This window comes from Centrocercus urophasianus, unplaced genomic scaffold (assembly GCF_019232065.1).
Source record: "Centrocercus urophasianus isolate 14NV4802_14NV808 unplaced genomic scaffold, USGS_Curo_1.0 seq_26, whole genome shotgun sequence".
In the NCBI taxonomy this organism is placed as follows: domain Eukaryota; kingdom Metazoa; phylum Chordata; class Aves; order Galliformes; family Phasianidae; genus Centrocercus; species Centrocercus urophasianus.
In genome coordinates this window covers 4,690,240-4,710,340 of record NW_024884822.1, presented here as the reverse complement: position 1 = coordinate 4,710,340, position 20,101 = coordinate 4,690,240, and the positions used below count along the sequence as shown (strand labels likewise).

At 37.7% G+C, this 20,101-nt stretch overlaps 1 long non-coding RNA gene across 1 annotated transcript in view; it reads right to left on the bottom strand.

Moving 5' to 3' along the window:
* The window catches only part of LOC122164534, a 194,603-nt gene extending 175,617 nt beyond the window's left edge, over window positions 1–18,986 (bottom strand). The window contains exon 1 of the long non-coding RNA XR_006170246.1: window positions 18,958–18,986. This is a non-coding gene — a long non-coding RNA (uncharacterized LOC122164534). The remainder of the gene's footprint in view (window positions 1–18,957) is intronic.
* Window positions 18,987–20,101: the final 1,115 nt, after the last annotated feature.

Below are 20,101 nucleotides of genomic sequence, written 5' to 3'. Positions count from 1 at the left end.
TCCAGCCTGCTTTAACTTCCTGACAGACTGTCACTGATGTGACAATTCTTCTTAACAGTGAGGTGACGGAGCACTGCAACAGGCTGCTCAGGGAGGTGGTGGAATCTCCTTCTCTGGAGATGTTCAAGACCTGCCTGGATGCCTACTTGTGCGACCTGGTGCAGGGAGCCTGCTTTGGCAGGGGGGCTGGACTCGATCTCTGGAAGCCCCCTCCAACCCCTACGATTCTGCGATTCTGTGTGGGGTGAACATTACTTGGTTTGGCTTTGTTTTTAAAATCTAGATTTGTTTTTGAGCACCTATACTCACGAATTCTTTAGACAGCTTTGTTATCTTCCTTAACTTTGGCAGACTCTTCCTTTTGCAAGCAACAACAATGAAACCCTCTTTCCCGTTAAAACAAATAAAGGAAAAAAAGTACTGAAATTACAGAACTGAATTTTCAAGGGACCCTAACAACATTATGCTAATGCTTATTGTTATTAATGACGAAAGAAATCAAGCAGCATATTTTTGAACCAGTATACCAATTTAAGCATGCAATCTCATTAGAGCTAAAAGACTGAAAAATTGAGATGAAAGTGAAGGCTGAATTCTAATGCATTCTTATTTAATTCTAACTAACAACCTTAGAATATTTTCCCATCCCTTTCGTTAAGTACTATTTAAAACATTCACTGCAGTTCTCTCTATTCGAGCCTGAGTTTTTAGAGGAAATTCTCTGCCTCTCCTTCAGTAACAGTGATCATCCATCATTTACTAACTTACCAACATGTTTTGTCACTTTTGTGCCCATTTCAGATACTTGGCAATTAGATGTCTATTAACTGCAGTTGTGGTTTACTTTCCTTCTTCAGCACAGCTCTAAAGCTGAAGTATGAACTGAGAAACCCATTCAGCTGTTGTTTTTCAATGCATGTCCATTTTCAATAGTTGCAATGTTTTGCAGTCTGACAGTGCAGCTGTTTAATCAAAACCAGATGCAGCTCAAGACCACTGCATCCCCTAAAAATCTGCAAGGCTTTTTAAATATTTTGAACACATGTTGCCCAAAGGAAGCATCTATATATCAACATATAGACTAGATCTTACTGGATGATTGTATGAATGTAGGTGGAGTTATGACAGATTTGAACTTTAAAAAAAACAAAGACCATTACAGTGATTTAACCTGCAGCTGAGCCAAATAAGCACATGATTCAGTTCTACCAAAAGGCTGTAAGCTGCAGCAAAATGGGGCCAGCACTCAGCAATGACAGGAACCTCTCAGCTTGGTCTCACAACAAGCCGAGTTGTAAAACAAATCAGCTTTTTCATAGATTCACATATTTAAAACTATGAGCTCTGTTTTCTCTCTATTTCCACAAGACATTCACTTTTGTTCTCCAAGCATCTGGAACCTCAGATGATCTTAGAGGCCCAAGGATTCAACTACACACAGAACTGATTTTTCTAAGCCCCTCTATTGCATTCATATGACCAACTTATTTTACCATTTACTTCTGCAGAGTTAGGTCAAACCTGAGCATTTTTAGTCTTTTGTTTTAAAATGAAGAAAGAAAAATTCTCCTAGACCATTATGCAACCTGATGGGTAGCTGAGCTGTTCAGTGTCACCCAAAACAACAGAGGGATTCAATGCTCCATGCCGCAGTTTTAAATTACTACCAGTTTTCAGCAGCTCTGCTGTAAAAAAATCAGAGATCAGCAGAAAGCTTCTGTGCATTCCACCTCCAAGGTGCTCGTGCATGTTGCTCACAACACTAAAGGGGAGAATTTAACGAGGAGTTTTTGGATAGTGCATTGAGGCTTTATCCACTGTCTGACAGTTGTTGCTCAATAATTAAAAGGCAAGAATTGATCTTTATCACATTTTACCTGTAGAAACTTGCTGATGTGGTTCCTGTGCATTTTACTTCACACCCTAATCCTTTTTCGAAGCTTAAAATTTTAAAACTCCCCATGATATTGAAATAGTGAAAGCTGAGGGGATTCGTCTTTGGCTTTTTCTTTTGAAGTTCCCCAGTATGTTTCTTTTCTCCCAGTAAAGGGAGAATTGCATCACTCCCAACTTTACCATTAAAATACTGAGGGAAGAGCACGAAAAATACTTCATGGGCCCCTCCCTAGCACAATAGCTGACTATCAAGGTTCTTTTAAGAATGATGGAAAGCCATCTTAACTTCGTTTCCTCTGTTTTATGGTAAATTTTGCTGTTAACACTGGTAACACTTCATTAATTTATAGTTAGCATTTATAGCATATCCTCCAGAAAATTAAAGCCAAATCTGGGACACAATATTACATAAAGTCGGTATTGTGATGAAGGACAATACTCCCTAAAACCTCCAGACATTCCTGGTTCCAACTCATTTTTGTGTTGTCAATACTTGTGACCTTGTGCAAAATAAAATTCAGGCATTGACATACGTCAAACCTCAGCTTAACTGACCTATTTGAATTTAAATTAGGAAGAGAATGCCTTTGAGGAGAAATACATCAATACAATTCGGTAGACAAACGGCCACAGCGCCTTTCTGGAGTAAATGCACTCATCAGAGAACTGAACCAGAGTAGTTTGCCCCTCAGTGATTTCTGCTTAGAATTAACAATTCAGTTTCAAACTCCCTAATGCCACAAATAAACAAATTCTTCTCTTAATCAGTCACTTTCTAAAGCAGAAATGTTAATGCATCACTTTTTTTTTTTTCCCCCTTTCTGTATGCTTCCTGCTTGTAAAAAGTTTTCCATTTTCACATTAGGACAAGTAGAGCACCCCTGTTCCAGCTAGCACTGAGGTCACCTGTGTATCTTCTCTGACAGCACAACTCACAGGCAAAGGTCAAATGCAGATGGAAAGCTCAGGTACGATAAATAATCCCTTGCAATCCAATTAGAGGGAAAAAGGGAAAAAAAAAAAAACCATGTAAATTATTAACTAACTGCAACATTCCACTCAAGTAGCAGATACAGCTGAGTATATAAATCAACACACAGCAAATAAACACAGAAAATAAACACCATAAGAAAGATAAGTTTTTCTTTAAAATGTAATCAAAACCCACTGCAAACACAGATAAAGGGATGGTTTTCACCAGTTTGCTTTCTTGAAAGGTTCTTGGATTTCTGATACGCTATCAATGAAAGCAAAACAGGTGATGTTTAAATCAAAAATCTTGGGGAAAAAAAGGAGGCTTTGCCTGGATGGTTCAAGTGATATCGAGAGAATGAAAATACATGAAAGTAGAAAATACTTGGAATGGTTTGTAAGTAAAACGTTCTGCTCATACATTCCCCTCCTCAGCCCCCCCCCCCCAGTTTTGAAAAATAACAAATAAAAAATCTGTGTTCAAAATCAACGTTTCTGCCCCCAACTGAAAAACAAAAACATTTATGATTGCCAAATTCAATCTCGTGTTAACATTTCAGTTGATACCCGTGTAAGATATTATTCTGTTAAAGTCTGTGTCCCAAAGCTTGCTGGGGACACAGATGGACTTGTTCAAGACCCGAGCAAGGATTGTGAAATCCTTTGTCTGAAGGACACAGATGAACAAAGTGCAGGCAAGTCCTGGGCAAAGGTTGTGAGATCTTTTGTCTGGGGGACGCAGATGGACAAGGCCAGGGGCAACGAGAGCGAGATGAGCTGCAGCTAAATAGCTGTGAAGTGCTCCTTTGTGTGGACTTACCTCAGGATGACGGCCATCTCAGGGGTACTCAATGACTCTTGCTCAAGGCTCATCCTTGTCACGTAGGCAGGAGAACAAGGAGGATAAAAGAGGAACTGAAAACCATGAGGAAAGGTTTTCTGGCAACAGATTCCTCAAGAAGAACGGAGGTTTTCTGGCAGCAGATTCCTCCTGAAGAACAAGAGGGATTCCTGAAGACTGAGGTGATTCCTGCATACTGTCGAACTCTCCTGAGCCTGCTGCCTGACTGCTGTTGCTGCTTCAAGGATTGGCTCCTCGACTTCCTCGTCTACTGACTGCTGTCCAAGGCCGGCCACGCTGCTGCTCCCCGTCTTCTGCTGCGTCTGCCTTGGACCTTCAAACGCCGTGCAACAGAACCGCTGCTGGATCCTGCTGGTGACTATCCCCGCTTTACGCAACTCCTGCTTCTTTTCCATCTTTTCTATCGCCCTTCTTCCCTTCCCCGTCTCCCTGATTAGGTTTGGTAATAAACTGGATGGAACAACATATGAACCGTTGTTTCTTAATCTCACGCCAGGTATACAGATATTAAAGAACCTCATCTCCCTCCTATAAATTGGAGCGAGACAACCCGGAATACGTTACCTATGAATAAGTCTGGAACTTCTAAAGATGAAGACTACAACTTCATTCCCCAAATGTAAAGTTTCTCAAAAAAAAAAAAAATAATAATAATAATAAAAAAAGATTTGTTGACTGCCACTCTTCACTGGAGACTCTTTTCAACCTTAGATCTGCCACAGAGAATAAAAGTAATTGGATGTTCTGTTGCCTTATAAGCATAAAATATGCCCAGTAAAAAGGCTTTGGTAATTTGTTTTAAGAGATGAAATAGATTAATCTGTATGGCATTCTACCTGTCTACAGAAGCAAGTTTAAATAACACAGAACTCAAGTAAGAAGCAGAGTTAAGTAATGACTGAAATGCTCACTGATGTGTTTACTGATGGAAAGCATTACGAGAGCTTAAATATCACTAGTATTTACAAATGAAGAGAGTTTATGGAATACCATCGTATGTCCCACCAAACAGCAAACACTGCAATCAGAAAAAAATATTTCCAACAGAATAGTAAATAAAATATAAAAGCTAGATTCAATCATTTTATTTGTGACCTTTCAAGCATCAGTTGTTTGTTAACATTCTGTGCTGTAAGCTGAGGCTAGGCAAATATCCCTTGCTCACAAATATTTAAGTCTGAATGTATTATTACCCAGTAGTTCCATGGTACTATAAGGAACTCACGTTGGGTCATATGGAGGTCATAAATATAAAAATAAGTGTGCTCAAAAAACAGTCACACCACCCAAGAAGCACTTTGCAGGAAAAGTTGTTGGCTACATTAGTAGCATAGCAAACAGTTTAATATATATTGTCATATATTAATGCGCATTTCATACATTTGGTTGAAATACACATATACCACTCCACATTAAATTTACAGTAATTTAATTAATTATTCTATATTGAAATTCTTGAAAACTTGCTCCATAACATACAATTAGCCACAAAGCACTTCACAAAAATTTTAAATTACAGTTGAGGTTCAAAAAAAATCAGCTTCATTCATGAACTTCAATAGCACAACTACCATGCTTTTAATATGCTATATCCCAGTCTTGAATTCTCCAACAAACACTCTTTAGGCTCAAAAACAAGCTTTAAGTAACACAACCATAAAAGCTGGCAATATTTGTAATAAGAGGTAAAATCAAATTGCCTTCAAAAATCCCACAGCATTTTCCACAGAAGTGGAGCTGTTAACTCTAATGTCCTGGCCAAAATCCAAGTTGGGTAATTACGCTCTCACACCAGAATTTCCCTTACAGCAATTCATTTTCACCACCTGTCCTAAAACAGTGAGAGCAATTTTAAGTAAACTCTGATCTTGATTCTAGACAGCTGATGTAAAGGTCAAGCTGATGTGAATTTGGAAATTTCATGGGAGGACATTTTGAGATCAGCAAAAATTTCTCAAGTTCCACAGGTTTCCTCAAAATAAGCTACCTCGACAGACAAGGGCATGAGCTTCATCCTTAAGCCAAAGTAGGCTGGAGCTAGGAAGGCTTCAGCATGAGCCTCAGGTCTCCAAGGCAATCAGGTGTGAAGCAGCATCCAGCAGACTGCTTTGGAGAAAACGAAATTGTGAGATGCCTAAGACTAATTATTGCAAAAAACTGATCAAACAACTTCAGTAAAGCTGACATATAAAGATGAAATACACATAAGACTGTCTCCACCTAACCAGTACAAAAATTCTGGCAGCACACTGTCCATTCAAAATGCCTTAGCGCTCACTAAGTTTGCTTGGATCGTGTGGTAGCAATCTTCCCTAATAGGCAACCAGGCATCTGGGAGAAGATGAGGGTCTCGCTCTTGCTCTATTGCCCTCCATGCAGTTTTGCTTACACACAATCCAATTCAAGCCTGCTGCTTAGAAATCCTAGTTTTTGACTTGCCACTAATCAGCATAATCAGGATATGGCCTCATTAAGCTGTTGCATTTTGTGTCAGAGCCGTCTGCAGATTAATTGTGTGTCAAACAAGGTGAGGTTTCTAAGGAACTATAACTTCTGTTAAATTAGTTGATCCAATTAAAAAATACTCATGCTTCTGAGAGCAACTCGGGTTAATTCATTCTTCAGTACAGATCACAATGTTTTTATATCTATCTAAACATGCAATCTCTATGGAAAAGCAAATGGTGTAGGAGCTGGCCCAATTTTGTTATTGCACTGAGGCTGTCTCATCCAAATTGTTCATTCAAAGAAATTATTTCTTTCAAGGGTATTCTGGTTGCCAACTGATAATCTACATTTTTCAGATGGTATTACACTTCTAAACTCAGCGTATTCCTGGAAAAAAAAATATATAGCTCTACACTCTAGCTTGCACTTTAAAGGTAAAAGCCACACAGCCATATTTTGACTGCAAGGTAGCTATTAAATTTGTGATGAAAACCAAGAGCAGACATCAGATTTACATTCTGATTGTAGAGGATAAATGTAAAGATTTGTCTTAAGTTCAGGTCTGAAGATATGCTTGTAGCTGAAAATGTACCTGTAGTTCAAATGAGTAATAAACCCCCCTGTAGGACATTCTAGGTCATAGAGTGCTTTCTAATACTTAGTACTCTCTGCTAACTTATTGCCTGATCTTCCTATACCTCCTTCTATATTTGTTCTTCAGTTTTTGTTTTGACTCCTTCAGTATTGCATGCAGTTTTGACAGTTCTCTGCTTGTTTCTCAGACACACATCTACACAACAGCAATACATTCTCTAGCACATATAATACCCGGCATCACAGTTCATCATTCTTTACATTTTAAGTGGCACACTTGTAAGTAGAAAGCCATTTCTGGTGGCTAAGAAGATTTATTTCCAAGGAAATAAACTGACTTGCCAGTCGCTTGGACAGGCCTATTTTATTTAGTAATAGCGCCGTTTTCCACATCAACCACATCACCTTGACCCATTTGTTTGTGAACTTGCACAGATGATTAATGGTGACTTACTGTACCATCTTTACCCGCATAACTACTGAATGCATTATTTACTACAGTTCTCACTGTGATGCTTATCTGTGAGATTGGAATTTTGGCTCTATGTTCTTTGAAACGTTTTAATTTAATGGTCAAAGATAAAGAGAACTAAGAATACTATGAACTCATAAAGATGTAAGTAGTAATTTTCCTTTTCTCCGAGAAAATCCTCAGTCCTAAATCCCTCACATGCCATTACCAAAAAAGCAGACATGTTCTACCCTGTGGAAAGATACACATAAGCAGTACGGTACTCATCACATACATAGAGATACCTTATGCAGTCCTAAACAGCATCTACCATGCACAAATGCATAAATCATTCACATGCATGCTGATTTTAGTTTATTTTGAAGCTATTCCCTTAAATCCCATGAAGAGCTGAATTAAGCCTTTATAGAAACTTGCAAGCAACATAACAAAACTAAGGAAAAGCAAGATGGTAGGCTTTGAACATAACTAGAAGCTCTGTTAGATAAAAATGAATGACAGTGAAGAGTATAGACATGGACTAATCAGCTCAGAAGGTTACCACTCTATATTCACTTAATTAGGTAAAGACAGAACTTCATTAGTTAATAACATAGCCACTAGATGACACACCTCTCACTGGCCTAAATCCTAATTATATAAGATTTTTGTTCATAATGAGACAACTCCTTCCCCAAAGTCACAAGTCTTCAATTAGAGGCTCCTGAAGAAGCGAAGAACACTAGAAGACAGCTCTGAAATAATTTGTGCAAAGAATTTGCTATAAATGATTCTGCTTTGAATCCTAGTAATTGGAAAGCTTTCTTATGGTTGGCAGGTTCTGACAGACTCATGCAAAAATGTAAAAAAAAAAAAAAAAAAAAAGGGGGAAAAAAAAGGCAAGTAGTAAAGAACAGCCTGGCTTAGAGTTCAGTGACAAATGAGCCTCTAAAGCATTCTAAGTACAACAACACAATTTGAGTTCCTTCTACCCACCTCTCAAAGCCTGTAATGCTTCTTGATTAAGTAATGTAGCTGAGGAACAGACTTAGCTGTTTCTTGATATACTTTCTCCCTAGTTTCTCCTGGTCAGAACTGCATACAACACAGAATCAAAGAATGCATTCATAACCACTTCTTATAAACAAATCACAGAAAAAAAAACCTGATTTGAGCAAATCACTGCACTTCATACTTAAATCTTGTTAATGAAGGTGAGGCTTTAATCCACAATAAAACACTATTAGAACATAAAATTATATGTAAACATTTGTGGGGCTTCATGCTGTCTTTCCACCCAGAAATCCTTAACTTAAAACCTGCACATTTTAACAAGTCATAGCAAGAAGTAAAAGGCAATAGAAGTGGACTGCCCAGAGTTGTGATTGATGCCTCATCCCTGAAGACTTTCAAGGCAAGGCTGGACAACCTGACACTATGGCGTCCTTTTTCGATGCAGAGGAGTTGGACTAGGTGACCTTTAAATGCCCCTTCCAACTGTAAGGATTCTATGATTATACAAGATAGATAACCTGTCAATAATCTTCTGCAACCACACAAAGGACTGTTCTAGTGATCCATTAAGGCCAACTGGCTGAAATAGTTCAATATAATATGCACAAGCCACTTTCAATCCTGATACTGGCATATAGCTCTTCCCTGTTCTGACAGAGCTCATACAGCAGGTGTTTAAGTGGTTCCTCCCCCCACACTTTTTTTTTTTTTTTTAAGCCTCCAATATACAGTGGAATTTTTTATTTCAGCTGTGTTTGCATCATTAGCTTGCTGGCAATCATATACGCCTAAATTATCCAGGCAAGCAGTTTCATTTATTGAGACCTCTTGCCGGAAAAGAGCAGCAATCAAATCAGTCAGCCCAAATTATCCTTGACATTAACAAAGGGCTCTAGGATCATTGTAAGAGATGACTTTCTTCCATTACCAAGCTGATTACGTTGTAGCTGGTCTGCAGCATCACAGCATAAGACCTCTTTAAAATAAAAATGTTTATAAGAGCATGTAATTTTCATTGCAACTGTTTGTTACATCCAATGTTTTATTAAAGAATTCTAAATATACATCATGTGTGTATGTCTAAGTGCATATGCATGTGTATAAAGCTGTAACAGCTTGTGCTTTCCTCAGCTACACAGTACCAAAGTTTCATAAAAGTAAAAGAAAAGACTCTAGACTTTAATTTAAGGATTTTCTTTTTTGTGCTCAAGGGCCCAATGGCCACTGCTGTTCCTGAAGCAGATACCAGGTCCTGCATTCAAAGCTCCTTTAACAGTATTAATTTTGTCTATGAAATGAAAACACAATTAAGTATTACCAAAAAATTGTAAAGGAAATGTTTGAAAATTATTCCAGCTCCAAAAAAGCAGAAAACACAGAAGCGAGAACTATCAGATGGATAAGAAAAAAAGAAAAAAGACTAGAAGAAAATATATTCAAGCTTCAAAAAGAATATTAAAAAAACAACTCCACTGGGACTTAAAATGTACTTAAGAGTAAAAAAAAAAAAGGCTAGTGAAAGCAGTCCATAAAATAATGGATGCATTTTTTCCCCCCTCTGGATATACATAATGAGCTAAGAGAAAAAAAGCTTTGTAGCTATGGAATATCACTTCTGGTTCAAGGTCCACAACATCCGTTTGTCAGGCACAATACACTGTGTAAAATAATATGGTCACACTACAATCAAATTTATCCAGAAAAAATCTCGACTGTACATGGCTATCCATGGTGCATACTGGTGAATAGGAAATCTGAAGTCGAATTAGAATTTTTCAAGCTCAAAACTTACACGTATCTCAGATTGCATTATGGTTTTCAAAACCACAGCAGCAGTGAAGGCTGGCACTGATTTTTGACAGTCCTGACCTGCATACACTACATAAGTTGTCTTTATACCCAATAGTGTGAAATTAATTATTGCTTATTTCCCTGTTGCAAGCCATTAACCACATTCTCCTACGTAAATATTCAGGCATAATATGTCAACAGTACTCACATCTTTGTTTTAGGAGAAGGAACGGCAAACGTGTGCTATGTCTGGACAGATGGAGGAGGAGCCTAACAAGGTTCAAATGTACTACAGATATAAAAATCTGTACAGCTAGATTAGATGAATTGTCTTGATTCCAAGACCCAGAATTTTATCTCATGATTATCACCACAAACCACTGCCCTGCTAGGTGGAAATCTTGCTATGATACAGCTGACTTTCTACTGCAGTTTGACCAACACCTATCTAAATTGTTCTAGGCCCTAAGTGGAATTAGGAAGCACTATAATGGTAACGTTGTCTTCATAGACAAGCAATAACCAGACTCTGTCCTCAGAATTGAGTTGAAATTAATAACAGACCATAAGCTCAGAAAGATGTGGCAGTTTGCCAGAAGATACAGAGCATGTGTGCACAGAACTGCTGGTACCAGCTTCCAGAATCCTAGCCAGTGATGCAGCCAGGAAAGAGCACACTAACAAACCATTAGGCAATTCTGCTTAAATCTCTGATCTATTGCTTATCAACTGGTTAAGAAACAGACTATTGCCAGCTCTGTTTTAGCATAAACGAAGACTGTAAAGTATGAGGGTGGAATTTCTTTTGTCTGATTTCATATTTAAATTAGTGCACCAGATACATCACTACGCTACTTTGATATTTTAAGTTCTTCTATCAACTGAGGTGATACACTGAAGATGCACTGGACATTTTCAACAAATTCCTTAGCTCATCTTTATTTTACTACCACAAAAAGAGCTTCTCTGCTTTACTCTGCACCAATATTTTCACTTCCCCACTAAGAGGCCACTGACATTCAGGTGGACTTCTGAATGTGTAAGATACATGAGATATCCAAAGTGGCAACTGTTATTTCTCACGACTTCACTTCACTTGTTTGCTGCTACAGCTATATAGACACACTTCTAAATGGGAGCACATATGTTGTAGGTACAGATACACGGCTGCATGAAACAAACACTATGGGTTTTCACTTTTTTCCATGTTAACTTTCTTTCAATTCTGCATCTGCACTCCTTTATTTCATTTGCCAAGCTCAGGGGCAAAGTATTCAGGGACACCAGTATTTAGAATCTCTTTAGCTGCCACTGATAATTGACTGATCTCATTTACAAACTGGAAACAAATGTAAACAACTGCTCATCTACTCTTGTTATAAAGAGAAGTGTGTCATTTCTTCTGGTCATACTGTTATATTTTTTGCAGCAAGACTGGTAAATGACTGAGAACTACATTGCAGTTGTTTTTACTGTTTTCTTCAACTTAATAAATACTTATTTTAGGCTTAAAAAAAAATCTTGAATAGGATAGAGAGTGCACTGCTTCAGAACATCCTTCACTTATAGACATTCTTCTAAGATGCACAGTCTTTTATTCAAACAGCCACAGAAACCAGACCAAACTCATCTAAAACTCAACTACTAGGATCTATACCAGGACAGATAAAAACAAAAGAACTTCTCATCTCACAAGAGTTAAGAAAGGTATAAAATGAAAGCCCCCCATCTCCCCCTTTCAGTTAAATACTTAATTCATTCTAAAATAAAATACAATTAGAAAAAAAAATGGGGTGGGGGAGAGAAAAGCAAAAAAAAAAAAAAAAAAAAAAAAAGCCAAGAAAGCATAAAAAGAAAAAACACCCCAAAAGTAAAATTACTTTCATTAGAAAGTTTCAGATCAAAAGTTCATGATAAGTTTTAAATTTTTACATTCGCTGTTAAAAATAAAATAAAGAAAATACTTCAAAGCTAAGCTGTTCTTCATTTCTCTGTATGAAAGGAAGAAGTAAGTTAAAAATAAAAATGCGACAACTCATCTGTTCAAATCCTACCAAGAGATCTGAGGATGCTGCGTCTCTGCCTAAGAGACTTAGCAGAGCCACTCAATTCCACCCTCATGCTGAAACACATTACTACAAATCTGAAATGACTGAAGTGCAGCCATCTCAGAATGTATTGTAAAAGCTTCCTTCTCTAATTTCAATTTTCATATGCAGGCTAATCCCTTGCTCCCTCTCTATCTCTCTTCTGCTTTTAGTAAAAAAAAGTGTTTCAGACTAACAAAAACTTTTCCACCAGCATAAATTACACAACTTGCATAGCAAGTCCATATGAAAAAATAAAAATGGCAGTTATTGTCAATAGCACACAATTTCTAGAACAAACCTTTAAATATCAAGCATTACTGAATTAACATAGTTGGAACTTTTATTCACATTTAATTAATGACAGAAATAATTATTTTTTGTCTTATTATTATTTTTAATAAATATTTTTAAGCGATTGAAATTACTGCTAAGCTTTCCAGTAGTTTCCCAGAGTCTTGAAATAGAATATTAGAAAGAGAAAATCTGAGAGTGATCTCAAACTGTATTTCTGAATAGAATATCTTCTAAAAGAAAAGCATGAAAAATGCAGTCAGTGCACTTACATGTACGTGTTATGATTTACTGAGTGAAGAAACAGGCTTTAGTATTCTATTGTTATCTTTTGAAGTATTAGCTGAACTCTCTTTTCTCAAGTGTGTGTTTTCCTGTACAGGATCTTGGTTCAATTACACTCAGCTGTAACTGAAGCAGTCTAAAGAGCAAACACTAATGGTGCATCAACACAGTTGGATTAGGACTACTGTTAAGAAAACGTGATCCTGTGCACACAAATGTGCGATGAGTTTGAGATGAGGTTCAAGATATTCCAGAAGCAACTCAGCACGCAGAGCAGCAACCAGCTGCTCAAAATTCCAGTGAAATTAAGAAGTTCAGATGATTCTAGACCCTTCTGTTCCCATTTCTGGAAGATAATTTACATTAAGTTTTTTACTTGACAAATGAGTTACAAGTCAAAGTCTTGCTTCATAGAAACAGAATAATTCAGATTGGAAAAGACTGCTGCACATACATACATCTCAGCTGGGTCATCAACACATTCCCCTAATCCAGGAACTATATTGAGTGCTAGGAAGGCTAGTTATGGGATATAAAAGCTAATTTCCTTCATTTGAAAAATAATTATTGTGACAAAAGAAGCATCAGTATGATTCTACATTCCCTGTGGATAAGAAAACCAAGGCCACCAACAGGTTTACAAATCAATCCAAGCTTCTTGTCGCTTTCCCAATTCTCCCTGTTGTATCTCATACTTTGCATAATGGGCCAAAAAGTGTCAATTTTCTTTAGTGGACAGGCTGACATCAAGTGCAACACTGGTTGTCTTGGTTGATTGGGTAAGAAAAAGTGGAAGGTTGAAAGCAAAATTCCATCTTTTTTTTTTTTCACCCAAAGCCACAGAAAGAAGGTGTTTCAGAGCCCTAAAATCCCTTACCAATCCTGAAGAGTTTCAAGGCTATTTAAAAAAAACCAAAAGATTCCCATGAAAAACAATTCCACTGAACCTATCTTGTATCATGATTTCTTCCCCATCGATTCAGCTCCCCTAAGTTCTCTAAAGAAGGGATGGAAAATAGAAGGAGGAACACTACAGAAAAAACACCATTAGTAACTATTTCATTACCAGGTACTCTGTCAGGTACAGCCATCGTGACATCATCGTGACATTTATACACACTAGGGTACAAACATCAGACCAGGTGTATATGTTGGCGAGTCCCAGCTAACTGTTGAAATCGGATCAGATATGCACCATCAGCACCACGCATTTGGGTTTCCTGTGAACAAGAGGAAATCTGGTACACAGGCAGGGAGGAGGCTATGTAATATTTCAGTAAGCTGTAGACTGTCTGGAAAGTAAGGTTGTCAGGCAAACACATCTATCTTGTGATGTAAACTCAGCTTACGAGAAGCTTAAGTGAACTTCAGACAATGTTTGATAAATTGAGTGCGTGTATTTTCTTTGATGTATAATTTATAAAGCATTAATTCATAAAGCATCAAAAACACTGTTGAATTTTTCCACATCCGATAATGCAAGTGCTCCATTTGCATTGAATTGGCCCTAGAGCCACTGAAGGGTTCATTTGCATTAAAATCTTTATCTACATTTCCAAAAGCAGAGGAGAGTGAAGGAGAAACCGACTCCCTAACAAATGAGCTCTGTATTACCAGATTTTTTTTCTTACAAGAGTACCAGGAGAGAGAGAAAAGGAAGAAAAAAACCCCACAAAACACATGATTACAGAATCATTGAAGAACACGCTGTCATCCTGAGAAAGGATGAAAATGTTTTTCAGCCTACAGTTTGAAGTGCGGCTGAGACTTAATATAAATAATAAATTCCAATTCAATTGCAGCTAGCATTCTTTTACATGAAAGTAGTCTCTACAAGCACAGTCTACCCACTCTCAAGTACTTGGGTATTGTTGTTTGTTTTTTTTTTAAATCATAGAATCCTCAGAATTGGAAGGGACTCAAAGATAATCTAGTCCAACTCCCCTGCAGTGAACATAGATATCCACAGCTCGATCAGATTGTTCAAAGTCTGGTGTATTCTCACCTTTTAAGTCTTCAGGAATGGGGCATCAATGACGTCTCCAGTGCCTTACCACAAAAGACTTTTTCCAACCTAAATCTACCCTCTTTGAGCTTGGAGCCATTTCCCCTTGTCCTATCACCACAGATCCTTTCTTTCCTGTAGCTGCCATTTAGATACTGAAAGGCTGTTATTAGGTCATCTTGGAATCTTCTCTTGTTGAGGCTGAAAAACTCCAGCTCTTTCAGCCTGTCCTAGCAGGAGAGGTGTTCCATCCCGGGGATCATTTTTTGTGGCCTTTCTCTGGAACACTGCAACAGATCTACATCCTTCCTGCACTGAGGACTCCACATCTGGATGCCGTACCTCCAGGTGAGGCCTCACCAGCACAGAGCAGAAGGGCAGAATCACCTCCCATGACTTGCTGGCCATACTTCTTTTGATGCAGCCCAGGATACAATTGGCTTTCTGGGCTGGAAGGGCACGCTGCTGGCTCGTGTCTAGCTTCTCATCCTCTAGTACTCCCAGTCTTTTTCAGCAGGGCTGCACTCAATCCTTTAATTCCCCAGCTTTTCTTGTTTGTGGGCATTACTTCAACACAGGTGCAAGACCCTGTATTTGTATTTTCATACCCCATGAGATTCTGCTGGGCCCACTGCTCAAGCCTATCTAGTTCCCTCTGGATGGCATCTCATCCCTCGAGCATGTTGACTGCACCCCACAGCTTGGCATCATCTGCAAACTTGCTGAGGGTGCACTTGACCTCACCATCAATATAACTGATAAAGATACTAGACAGTATTGGTCCCAGAATTGTTCCCCAGGGAACACTACTCATCACTGAACTCTATCCAGGCACAGAGCCACTGACCATCACTCTCTGGATTTACCTCTTTTGCTCAAGCTTGTGAATATTTTCTCCTTCCCACTTCAGTGATTAAAATATGTGTGTTTGTGTGCATTCATACTAACACAAATATTGTTAAGACATCTTGACCATCCCAGAAAACCTGAGCGAAAATACATTATGTCCTCTATAAAAAGACGGAACATTTTCTTTTTTAAAATAAAAGGCTAAAAAAAAACATAGAAATCAGCATAGCCATGGGAGCTCGTACCTAATGAAGAATCATTTTAGAGATTAAAAAAAGCACAGCAGGAATACTAAGTTGAAGTAAGTTGTCTATAAAGGTAGTAAGAAGAGTCACATTCCCCCACCTCCCTCATGACTTTGCAAGTTTTTTGAACTTTTAAGTTCAAATTCTAAAAATCATTGCAGAGTTCCAAAGATCAGTTTGTATATATGCCTCCATTCATCTCGGTAACAAATGCAGGAAAACGCATTTAGACAGATAAGAGCACAAGCAAACCAAGTGACAATCTGTGTCCTAAAAAAGAGAAAGCAAGCAGTAAATACTAAGCCTCTGGCTTCTGAAAAATCAGACACCATATTCCTTCTCTAACTTAAAAGACTCCATGAGCAAAACCCTATTGCAAATTATTAACATTTCACTGTTAGGAAAACTTACAATAGAATAATGATTTGGACTTTTAATTTTAGTCATAGAAAGGAGTTTCCAGAACTGACCATCTTTTTCACCACGTTGTGAACTCCCCACTGTTACCATTGATCACCAGCCATTTCTGGAGAGGAGGGAAATAAGAACACTTGTCTCCTTAGTAGCAAGATAGATATTGATTACTTGTCTGAAAGTAGTGCCAAGAACATGTTCTACCACCAAAGACTCCACCAGATCACTACTACTGAAAGCAGCCAACACGTAACTACTGCATGGGGGAAGAAGTAGGGAAAGGGAGAGAAGGAGGTAGCCAAAACTAAAACAATCCCTTGTACTAATTTATTTCTAGTTTAATCACAGAATACAAACTTCAGCTCTTGATTCCCAGTGTATTCACCTATTCACTTTTTAGTGTTTAACTTGCATAGGTTTTGGCTTTTTTTTTTTCCAAGTATGAAAAAACTCAACATAAAATACTTTCAAAGAGGGATAACAAGAAAAGAAGCTGGATACACAGTTTTCAGGACTTCAAAGCAATAATGTTTTCTTACAGACAGACACGCAGCAGAGATTGCTTGAGGTAAGATATCTTGGTGCAATACCGACTCATCAGAAGTACTAATAAAAGGGCTGACTTGCAAAATAAAAAGAACAAGACTGTATTTTAGTCTGAAAAGTAATTAAGGACAAGATGAGGAACACTAAAACTAGTGAGTTTTAAAGGTCAAAATCCTTTAAGGTGAGACTTACTAAAATCAGTGATTTGAAAAAAATTATGGCAACAACAAATCAAGTTTTTTCTCTGTGATCAGCACTGAAGTCACAAGTTGTACAGAGTGATGGAGATCATTTGTACATTATATAGGACACAGACAACAGCACCACAAGCTTTTCTGTGCCTTTTCACTGAATCCTCAAGAAATGTAGCTGATGGCACACATACAACAACTGGCAAAGAACAGCCTATCATTACTTACAAAGCTTTAAAGCCACTGAAAAGGGTATGTTGAATGGAATCATAGCTCTTAGAAAAGACTTCAAGAGTGCTGAAACACTGCAGCTTTTATACAAAATAATGAAGTTATGTAAACATAAAACAGTAGGGGAAAAAAAATAGAGATCTTTCAAATCTCCAGCTAAATTTACTTTCCGAACAACAGGATAGCAGAAGGTTGTACTTATTTTTTTTTTTCAGGAATAGAGTTTATTTTTTTCAGAGTATTGGATCCATGATGCAAATGGTACTGAGAACGTAGCCATGTCTTCGCTATTGCTGACCAGCACTTGCAGAATGTCAAGGCCTCTCTTCCTCATGCTGTCCCTTCAGCTCAGGATGAGGTACACGAGCAGCTGAGAGGAATGGGAACAGCAAGGACACCAGACCCAGACTGACCAAAATGATATCCCGAGACAGCATGTTCAGCTACAAAAACTAGGAGAAAGAATGAATTGTGGTATTTGTCTTTCCAAGTAAAGATTCCACATGATAAAACCCTGATTTCCTGAAAATGATTGAACACCTGCCTGCTAATGAGAAGTACTCAATGAACTTTAGTTTGCATTGCTCACGTACACAGATTCTGCTTTGCCTAAACTGTCTTGATCTCAGACCACTAGCTTTCACTCTTTTACCCTTCCAGTCCTCCTCCGTAACTCACTGAGAAGGAAGTGAGCAAGCGACTTTGTAGGGCTCAGCTGGCTACTGGGTTTAACCTGTACATATGATTAACCAGTTCTAAACATTAAGTATTAATAAATGATTTATTCATCTTTCTATACAGCAATGATTGTCTTTTTTTTTTTTTTTTAAATGAAGCATTTCAATGCATCAGATGACTACTAAGCTGCAATCAAGTATTTACAAAGCAGTTCATCTCATAATAGATTCTTAAACCTACTTTCTATATCTGCTAGTTACCAGCTAATGTCTACAAGATCAGTAGTTGGACTTCTGTCAAACAATATCCATTCTCTCTATGGATCTGTTACTATTGCAGCTTTACCAGCTCTAAGAAGCAGTACTAACAGTTCTCCATGAAAGATAAAAACAAAATGGGAACAAAATATATGTAAGATCATCTTAGCATACAAAACATGGCAAGATTAATGCATTAACTAGCTGTGATAAAAATGAATCTAGAAATTAAGTCCAAACTATGAACACAGCAAAGTTTCAGAAGAACTTCTCAAAATCAGTAGAAATCTGAAATAAGCAGTGAACTCCCATTGATACCATATTTCTTATAACATCAAATTAGTTGGTTGTTCATTATTTTGCACATCAGAACCAGTTTATCGTTCAGATGTTTGTGTTATTATTACAGTCAATCACAAGCTGTCAAAAAAATAATTTTTGTCCCAGCACAACAGGACAGTGCACTGAAACAAATCCTGTAATTAGAGTACCTTCAAGCAACTGTGAAATTTTTATTGAGTTATTTAATAATTGATGGTATATCTCAACAAGGGAAAAGTAATTCCTACTTCCTGTTATCTTTGCCATTTCTCCCAAACTTCAGCATCATGACTGAAGTGCCAAGGTTCTAAACCCTTTATGCAAACCTTGAGGCACATTCCTGCACCCAGCATAACTTGAATACATACATATTAATGGCAATGACTGCATTTCCACGTACTCCTAGAAAAGCCTGTAGACAAAAAGACTGTCTTTTCCACTTCATTGTGAGATCAAGGCTGAGACAATATAATCCTCTTCCCCACTTCCCTTTTGTTCTCTTATTCAACATAATGACTTTTCTTACCTCAGGGCATTATCAGAAAGACCAAGAGGACTTCTTCCCCCATAAAGTATCTTCAATTTTAAGTTGCACTACAAAATAAAAACTGAGTTCAATCTTTTCTTGAACATAGTTAATACTACCTAGTGTTTCAGCATTGCTGTAGTGAGTAATAGCATTCTCACCGCTATTTTGAATCATCCAAATAACAAATGAAAACACAATGAACTTTTTTGGATTACTTCTACAAGAAAAAAAAAAAAAAACCAAGAACACAAAATGGAAAACTGAAGGGATTTCAGGTACCAATACGAACAGGATTTAGTGAACTGGGTTACTTATGCAAGTCTCTGAGAGGGTCATTCTTCAATTGAATGAATGACTCTATGCAGTAACTGACACAGAATGTTCTCATTCCCAACAGTTCATAATTATTTGCTACCTCAAGTTCATTTGGAGAGTGCAGTGTGAGGTAGCCTTGCTGCGTGCACAAGGCCCCAGCATAGCATACAGCCACTTCATCTTCTGTGAGACACAGCACCTCATACACATGCAAACCCTTAACAAAATACTTCAATTTTAAAACAAGAAGCCATTTGCACATGGATCAATGATGCACAGAGTAAAAAATAAACATTTCCATTTTCTGAAAAGGAGAATAATTTTAATAAATGAACATACCTAGAGATTTTCTGTCCAAATAATCTGATACAAAGAGAAATTGGTTCTGTAATCATTTATATAGTCCTCTAGGGAAGGAAGAGCTCTCCGAGTGGGCTCCTAGCCTTTCAGAAGCTATGATAAGCTTGTCATAACCCACTACAAAAGTTACTGTTATCCTCTGCTAGCATACAATATGCAAGAAACATTGTCAGATTGTCTCTAAAAGCATATCTGGTTTTGGTTCACTTCCTCTCCAGTTTTTCCCATATTGTCACCCCAGGTACTTACAGCTCAAACATTTAGGAAGCTCACTTCAAAGCAGGTAAAGCACAGCAGTTTAAAGATTACTACAAAACTTGCAAAGATGCTAGAAGAAAATTTGAGAACACCTTCTCAATAAATCCCTTATTTTCTTAGAAACTCTTCAGTCTCCATCTGTGATAAAACAGAGGATGTTCTTTGCCTTTCATAGGTAGGAAACTAGTCATGCACCCAAAACACATGA